The sequence below is a fragment of the Fistularia commersonii genome, chromosome 16 (assembly GCF_037954325.1).
Source record: "Fistularia commersonii isolate RoL2024-O1a breed Wild chromosome 16, RoL_Fcom_v1.0, whole genome shotgun sequence".
Classification (NCBI taxonomy): domain Eukaryota; kingdom Metazoa; phylum Chordata; class Actinopteri; order Syngnathiformes; family Fistulariidae; genus Fistularia; species Fistularia commersonii.
In genome coordinates, this window is record NC_141299.1 from 15,305,981 (window position 1) to 15,315,352 (window position 9,372).

The window sequence follows — 9,372 nt, forward strand, 5'->3', positions numbered from 1 at the left end:
GAACAGCATTTTTAGCATAACCATAACTCATTTTCAACTTACCTGAAAGCTCACCTTACGCAAGTGTCCTTTAGCTCGTATTACATTTAGGTTTTTTTTTTCTTCCACATATAGGAATTCATACGTGTTTATGAGCTTTGGCTGAAACGAGTAAAAAAAAACCTCATATGATATAATATAAAAAGTATAATATATAAAAAGAAACTTTCATGGATGGCTTGACAGGTATGAAACGTAACCTGTATGGCACTTCATCCTCATCACGTAAATGTTTTTACAAGCTTAGTTGTGAGACCACGGGTCCTTTGTCCGCTCAAATCTGTCCGTAGAAACGAGACTTCTTCAGAAAAACGAAGTGGAAAAAAAAAGAAAAAAAAAATACTCAAGAACATGTTATCTGCATTTTACCTGGAAAGCGTTCAGCTGAGAAATGACTCTAACCAGACATCTTGCTGGCTTTGTAGCTCACCTCGTCATTTAAATCACATTCCACCATGTCGGTAAGGCTTTGATAGAACCATCCAACCGGACAAATACTGCTTTCATAAAACTGTGAAAATGATTTCTTTCAACCTGGATCGCCTGGATTGTAGCAGTATTGTTCTATCATTTCTGACTCTCCCCCCACCCCGTTTTTCCTCTCTCCTTACAACACAAAGAGCTAATCTGAGAAGAACACTTGCACCAGCTCTGACACACTGTCACATCAAACCAGGGTGATTTTCTTTTCTTTAAATCAAGTATGTGAAGAATGAGGTAAAAACCTCAGCCAAATGCAAAGAGGACAACAGCAGGGTTTGGAGAAAAAAAAAGCAGCATATTCTTCTGGCCAAGCAGGCTTATATATTACCCCTCCATTTAGCCCCTTCATCTGTTCTTCCCATATACAGTATCAGAAAGGCACCAGATAGATGCTGCTAGTTTTGAAATCAGTCCGCAACGTGTGCCAGTAGGAGGGGCAGCCGTCAAGGCAAGCTGCCCTGAGGCTGAACAACCTCTCCTGGTAGAACCCACTTCCTTATCTGATTCCAGCAGACGGGGTGAGATGATGTCCAAGCCAGCCAGAGCCTTTGATTTTTTAAGTTTATCCCTCTGCGTTCACACTGTTTTATTGATCGACAACAGATCTTATTTTGCTACTCTGGGAAGGAATAGAAGTACTTTGAGAATGTCCTGTTTCTAATCATGAATATGAGGCGGGCAAATAGGGCTGGATAGACTTTCATTTCCTTTTTTTGCACCCCAGTATCTGCATGCTGCTTGTGGACCAATGAACTTTTTTGTCATCACCAAAGGTGTGGAAGACACACTTCGCTGTGACATTATTCTAAAATAGCGCAAAGGTTCCCTGACTATGCGACACTCAACTTAACCGGTGAAATAAAAGGGGAGCAGAACTCTTTCCAAATCATACTCAATATGAAATGTGAGTTTCTTTTCATTCTTGTCTGCTGCAAACATATCTGCTGCAAACATTCACTTAGTAAGGTTTAATGTGGCCTCATTAAAATCCCCTCTTACCGTAAGATTGATTTCTTGCATCACAAAATCCGAGCCTTTTTTTTGTAGTTTGCATTGACACAATATGAAATTTTATCCCATTGTAATTTTACTCAATTGTAACGAGACACGTTGTGTCCCGAACTTAAACCGAAACCTAACAATGGGGGCATGTCCATGTATTGTAAAATATTCAATGAGGGCGAACAAGTAGGTGGCGAGGGTTTTAATGAGGTAATTCTGTTTTCTTTTCGTAATTTGCCCATCACAGGGTTATGCTTGGCAACTATGCCAAGTAGATTTTCATGAAACCAAGCGGAAATGTCTGGTTTTAGCCGAAGAGGACCCCATTACACGTAGGGCGAGCTTGTTTAACATAAACCCCGAGACATCCGTGGCAGAGGTTCATATTCTGTGAGTGAGTTTCTAGTTCATAAATATATTTGACTGCGGGCTTAATGTTAAACGCTTTCATCGAGATCTGTGGCCCCCGACATTCCTCCATGCACAATGCAACAGTACAGAGCAGTGGAGCATCTGCGTTGTCACTCCACCCAGATGGCAGAAGAAAGTATTTAGATTGGTTCATTAACCTTACAGTGTTTCAACCAATGGGCCATGAAAAGGGCTTGTTCCATCCACTGTTTCTTGAATTTTATTAACACATATTAATGGCATAGGGAAACGTTCACTAATGGCCTGAGGTGATTCACTGTGCTATTATCAAAGACTGAAGTAATTATACATGAACTGCCTCTGATTAACACTCCTGTGATTATTGCATCATGTTAGATCTTTTTTTTTTTTTCCATCGTTTGTGATTTTAACGGCAGGCATCCATTTTCATGAAAGGGACAATATTTCAAAAAAAAGGACAAGAAATTAAAAAAAGATGGCTTAAATGATCACAACCCAGCAAGCAGGCTTGGATCTCTAACCCTTGACAATAGAACGGCATGAAGAAAGAGAAGCAGGGGGGCGGGGGCAGGTTTTGAAAAGGATCTGCGTTTTCATACGGCATAACCCCCCTTGTGCTTGCAGAGTGTGTGAAAAATTAACTTGTAGTGCATGTCTGAGTGTGAGCTGCCAGCAGTGAGGGCTTGCACCTGGGGCAGGGAGGCGCATACAAGGGGTCAAGGGTCATTTTGTAGGCTAAACACGATTGAAGTTCCCTCTGTTCCTCAGGAGCTTAAACGTCCCCCGTAGCTGCGTCACACAGCACAGGTTTTCAACATCCCCCTTTTGCTTTTCCTTCGCTCCTCCTCTTCTGTTCATCTCCTTTTCTCTTCTTCTGTGGAATAGCTCAGAAATCCATAACCCCAATGAACTACGAGAGGCCCAATTATCCCTCCTGTTTTCTCCCCTCCGACGAAGATTCAAAAACAATTAACCTCTTCACAGCTGGGGACTTTTCTTACGAAAGGCCACGGTGGTAATTGAATGACTCTACCGTTTACATTCCTGTCCATGACTTCACTCCTTCATGCATAAATCTGGTTAATGAAAATCCTAATCTGTGACTTTGCGATTGTCCAATGTCATTATCATGGTTGGTGTATTATCATTATGTGGAGGAATAATTTTTTTTAAGTCAATGTTTCTGTTAAATACTTTTGACCTACTTGGGCATTAGTAGATTCTCATAAATTGTGTTGGTGATGTTTCAGTTATGTCTTTCTTCGTAAAACCAAAAAGGTCAAATACAAAAGAGGTGATTTGATTAATACTGTTCAATTACTCTTTTACACCAAGCATCTACACAGTTGCCCCCTGCACACACACACACACACACACACACACACACACACACACACACACACACACACACACACACACACACACACATCCCAAGCCTGCAATCAACAATTCCCATCACTCCCGTCATTATGGAGGGGCTTTCTATTCATTTCCAGGTAGAAACCCTCAAAGTGCAAGAGGGAAGGCCAGCTTGTTGCGCCCACTGAAGGTTTTATTACTTCCACCATCAAAGGGTGGTGGTAGAAAAAGACATCCTCGGTCTCCTTGATGCCACCCCATGACAGTCAAATAAAAAACACACACACAAACATGTATCGGGATTTTCACTTGACCTCTGTGTTCACATCTGAGAAGATTATATAGTTCCAAATACAGAATATCCCATTCCAGCTGTTGGCATATAATCCTCAAACAAACATGTTTATCAAAAACTGCGCACTGTTCAGAAAAACAAGAAGGGTTAAATATTATCTACCCCAGATTGAAGAGACAAAGAATTTTATTTTTCGTGTTTAAAAAGCGCAGATTTCAAACAAAGACTCCGCTCCAAACGGCCATTTTCCATAAAGTAAGCTATCTTATTATCTAACTAACCCGGCAGCAGCAGAATGATGTAATCCCTTGCCAACACACACAGAAAAGAAAGACGAATGCAGTTTGAAGATGAATTTGTCTGTCAAAGACCAAAATGTGCATAGGTAATTTCACCAACTTCCACCTTTTAATTACAGGCTCGTATTTGTTTTTGCTCGACTTCAGAAGCCAGTTCTACCGCAGCTGAAAGCCGCCCACCATCATGGCGGAGGTGCGACAGTCAGCGTCTGAGGGCCTAATTTAAAAACCCACAGTTGTATAAAAGATGGAAGCGTCGAGCAGAAATTACTGTTTTTCTTCTGTTCGTTTTTGAGGCTCAAAGGGTCACACACACACGCTCGTTGCATTACATTTTTATCAACCCAGCGCTTTTTCACTTCGAAGACTTTGTCATCGCATTGGAAAAACTACGGAGAGCTAAGACATCAAAACCTCAGACCTTCTGTGAACACAAAGTAACACGACCCATAAACCGAGCTACCGGTATAGAGAGTAGAAATCCACGATGAGTACAGAAACCCCGCACCATAAGAGTTCTTGCAGAAGCTGTCAAACAAAGTACGGATTAAATCCCACGGAAATACGTACTGACGTATCCTCAGATATTTCCTCATGTGAGTTTCTAGCGCAGCATTATGAGTCACCTACACTTGCGCCAGATCCAGTAGCAGTAGCATGGAAAACTGCACAATGTATCACGCATACCCCGACTCGCTAAGCAGCATAGCGTATCTTGACTGGGACTGAGAAAGAGGCGCAAGCGGGGCCAGCTGGGCCAGCAGGGGGACAAAAAAAAAAAAAAGAGAGAGAGAGAGAGAAAAAAAAAACAACTGGCAGTGTTTCAGACAGACTGGAAGTTCTCTTGATCATTATGTCTAGCCTTCAGGTGTCTGGGGTCGGTCGACAGCAGGCGGTAGTTAGGTTGAGGGTGGCGGGAGGACCTGGGGGGTAAGATAACACAGCAGCCAGACAAAGGGGGAATAAGAGGGTTGCCTACATACCATCAGCATCAAGGAAGGGTGGGCGTGAGGCAGAGAAGAAAACAAGATGGTTATAAAAATTTGATGAGACGATCCTTCGCCGAAGTGACTTTTTATGTTGGTTTGCCTTTTTTTTTTTGTCATTTCCCCCCTCCTTTGTCGCTCCGTGCCACCACAGAGAACAGTGCAGTCAAGATTTTATAGGTCCTAATTAAAGCCATCTGACGCCTTTCAAAAAACATCAAATGGCTCCAATCCCGGTTTCTTTCCCTCCCGATTGTGCAGATATCAGATAAATAAAAAAAAAAAAAGAGGGGGATAGCAGGAGGGCAGTCTTACATATATTTTGCCTGCTGACTTCCTCTTAAGTAATTTGAAATAAAATGAGCACTGGGGTTCAGCGTGACCTCACAGGATGTCTATCGCACTGAATGGAATTTAAACCCAAACCCACTGATGGGGGGGGGGGGGGTGGCGGCTGGTGGTGGATGCTTTTCTGAGTTGCTCCCCTGAGCAAAACCATAAGTTCTAAATTTAAGGGACTTTTGTGGCATCCTGCAGAGGACACGCAAGAGATCAGGCTACCAGGAGATCCACCCTTGTGCTGGCGGGCGACTTGGGGAGTGAAGTGCAGCAGCAGCAGCAGCAGAAGCAGCAGCAGCAGCAGCAGCAGCAGCAGCAGCAGCAGCCTGTTTACAGAGCACTTCCAGAACTCAAGCCCTCCCTCTCTCCCGTTCTCCACCCCTCCTCCCTAATTGTCCCCGTTGAGCTGCGTGGACTGGTTGCGCAGCCCGGCCGGGGTCAGCGGGTTTACCGTGTGCTTCTCTATCTATATTTCATGCTATGGCGCGGCCGGCGCGTAGACAACCCCGGCACACCGAGGAGGATTCGTGTGTACGGAGAGAGGAGAGAAAAGTGGACATGAGACGTCCAGTGTATTGTTTATTCATCTTTATTTTTATTTTTTTTTAATTCATTTTCCAAAAAAAAAAAAAAAAAAAAAAAAAAAAAAAAAAAAAGCGACCGAGGGCGCTTCAGAGAGAACCGGTGAGGATTCGGCGCAACAAAAAAGTGAGACAAAGTAAACCCCTCTGAAAAAACTTACGTTAACTAGATATAATAAACATATTTGTATGAATTTACTAGCTGAATAAAAATATATGTATACATATAATGTTGAAGGAAACGGCTACTTACGGTTCAAATCGGTAAACTTCGGCGAATTGTCGTCTTGCCCTTGTGACTCTCCGGTGGCGGAAAAAAAGTGTCCTCCGACGACGACGACGCGGAGGGATCCGTCTCTTCGTAACGGCGCGGAGCTTCATGTGATGTCGGTAAAGTTTTCGAGGGGAAGAAGGAAGGACGGAGGGAGGGCGGGTGAATACATTAATAAATGGATAACACCTGGACTCTTCTGCTGCGGAGGTCCGGCGCCTTCGGTGTCAAGTCTTCAATGATGCTTCCACTCGCCGGGATTGAGCGCTCAGAGGAGACGGGAGCGCGCGGGAGGGTACGTCATGTGAGCCGGGCCGCGGCGCCTCATTGGCCAATGGAGGCGAGCGCGAGGGCGCTGATCCGCGCTGCCATTGGTCAAAGACGGGGAAGCGGGGCGCCTCCTCACTCGGCGGTGCGCAAGAATGTGAGTCCGCCTCGCTGTTCATAATTTTCAGGAGGGAAGGGAGGGGGGTCAAATAACAAATTGTTCAAAGGATCTCCTGTTTGTGAGCTGCTGTTTTGTCTGTTTATTTATTATTTTCTGTCATTGGCACACGACAACACAGGCATAAATTCTCACCTTATTTAAATTCTTACCTTATTTATTTATTTATTCATCCCATTCAGAAGACGTGACTTTTCTGTTGTTTTTTTTTTTTTTTTCTTTTGGATAAACATTGATGTGACAAGGACCGGGGGGGTTCTTTAAAAGCTTTAAAAAGACGAGGTTAGACAACTTTTGAGTCAATATCATCTAACCCCGAAGAATATTTACCGCCGGTTACATCATTAGGCTTACATTATGAAACGGGAAAGAAACAGTACATTCAGGGATGTGTGAAATTGAGGATGAATCGTCAGTGGTTCGGGGACGATTTGTTGCATTGTCTCATGAAGCCGCGTTCTGTTTAAAACCTCGATCGGGAGTTGAATAAATAAGAACCTTTGCAGGCTCTAATTCTAGAAATTGAACGATCCCGACGTAAATTACCCTTGAAAAGCTGAGCTTTAAGGAGGGAACCACGAGAGGTGCTGAGTACACCTTAAAACTACATCACTAGATTTTTATCGTTTTTATCTTTTATCTCTTAGAGTATAAAGTATTCGCCCGCCGCAGTTTGGAGCGATACTGACCAAGCTCTTACAACATTTTTTTGATGGCATGCATCTGAAGCCTATTCATTATTTAGGAGGCAGGGAGAAGATTGAAAGAACACGACCTATAGGAGCTGCGACGGGGGGGTCACAGGAACAGTATTCTCTTCTACGTGTCTAGAAAAAAAAAAAAAAGGGAGCATGTTTTAACATATTCATGCTGTTCTAATTCTCCATTGATTTCCCACACAGTTGGACTTCACAGAGGGCAACAGCTCATAAAAGAACATCCTCTCCCCTGTTTCTCCGGAGTGTGAAGGCAAAGGAACTCAAGGTTCTGTATGGGTGGGAAATAGAGCGCATGTAATCTGGAGTGCGCATCTTCCCTTGCGCAGGCTGCAGCATTAAATCAATATTCCACAAAGCTTTCTCTTGTTTTCACATTCACTTGACTGCTGCCGTGATGCGCTGCAAGGGTCGAGCAGCCGCTCCCTGATTTTTGTGGCACTTGCCCCCCCTCCTTCCCCCCTTTCCACCTCCTACTTTACTTCTTGGCAGACACCCCCGTTTGGATTGCTCCGAGGCAATGCGCCTATTCACTTTGTCTCATGCATTAATAGGAGGTGACAGGAATAAGACAACATGTTATCTCAACACAAAATATTATCTATGCCTCGCTCCTTCAGTACCGTGAAACAATGATTATTAAATGCTTGAGGACCACGTTCAGGGGTTTCGAGGCTTGTCCTCACACTTAAGGAACATGAAATATATTTTTCAACACACCTCCCCCTGCTAATTTTTTTTTCCCCCTTTTGTTTATCAATTGAGACGCTTACCCTTTTCTTGCTACTTTGGAAATCTTTCAGTACGGTTTTGCCCGTCACCTGCCGGGAGTATGGCTAACAGCATTAAAACTGGACACGTGACGGTAGCGTTTTTTTTTTTTTTTTTTTTTTTTTACCAAAAAAAAAACAGTCTTGCACTTCCTTTTCAAGATTTAAAAGCCTGTCGTGCTGCATCATCCTAAAATACTAGTTATGCATTCATACACACATGCACTCACTCACAACCCATCGTTATGAAAGCAAAACCCTGCCACTGCAAAATGGGTCATACGCTGCAGTCACTTCATCTCAGCAAATGTATTGTGCCTGGGCAAGTGTGTGTGGTAGGAATGCGCATGTGTGTATGCACATCAAAGACTCTCATATTTAAGCACGGGGGTCTTTGCCGAAACAGGGTTCGGGTATGTTTAGCCATTCTATGTTTGACGCGGTGTTAGCTCTTAAAATAAACTTCTCGTTGCATCATTTTTATTTTGCCACAAACAGTGGTGATTTCAAGCAGATATCAAATACAGAAAACCCCACACCACCACCACCACCACCCTAACCCACCCCTTCCAGTCTGCGTATGTATCTTTCTACACGGGCTAATAGATGAACCTTCACTCAGACTTGAAGATATTTACCCTCAGTGGAATGAATTCAAGTCGCGGGGCTCATAACTGTGCCACTCAAAGAAGGAAGATAGCGCCATGCTGCCATCTTAGAACCATCAATGTGCACACTAATCTGCAGCATATTCTGTCCCTATATTTAGAGGTGTGTTTTGTGAACACTTAGCATAATTCGCCAAGATGAAAGGAAGCTTTCAGAGCTGTTAACCTTGTCTTGGTAAATCTCATCTGCAGTTGTTTTTTTCATCAGCTGTGCATTTCAGAAGCACTTGTTCTCACCTTTGTCATCATGACAAACCCACAATTTCTTAAAGGCAATCAATTGCTATGAATGAAGATGTGAGTGTAATATGATAGCGACACTGACAGCATCCTGAATATGAAAAGGGGCTTCATTCCCCTTGTTGCTTACCAGAGAATAGCTATTGTTTGCGGCATAATCCAGAATACTCCAAATGTTGTTTGTCGAGATTTCTTACCCCACAATGACTCTCTATTATTATCGTTTCCATCTAAATTATCTTTGTCGCGTGGTTTTAACATCATATTCCGTTGGAAAATGTCTTAATTAGAAAACATATATTCCTTGAACAAACCCCGGTTGTTCTTCGGCCGTAGTTATCGGGGATTACGGCTGATGAAAATATGCCTGTGCGTTCATGTTTGCGGGTAATACGTGTTCTGATCTGGTCCGGTTAAGCCGGAGGGATTTTTCATTTATACCAAAGGCCTTTAACTCCATCTGCTAAAACATTTTCCACAAAAACA

General features: G+C 43.2%; 1 long non-coding RNA gene across 1 annotated transcript; it reads right to left on the reverse strand.

Annotated features, from left to right (window-relative positions):
• Positions 1-2,329: 2,329 nt before the first annotated feature.
• On the reverse strand, positions 2,330-6,272 carry LOC147226062 (uncharacterized). The gene is made up of 2 exons (XR_015107292.1): positions 6,030-6,272; positions 2,330-4,845 (listed from the first exon to the last, which is right to left on the reverse strand). It is a non-coding gene; the product is annotated as an uncharacterized LOC147226062 (long non-coding RNA).
• Positions 6,273-9,372: the final 3,100 nt, after the last annotated feature.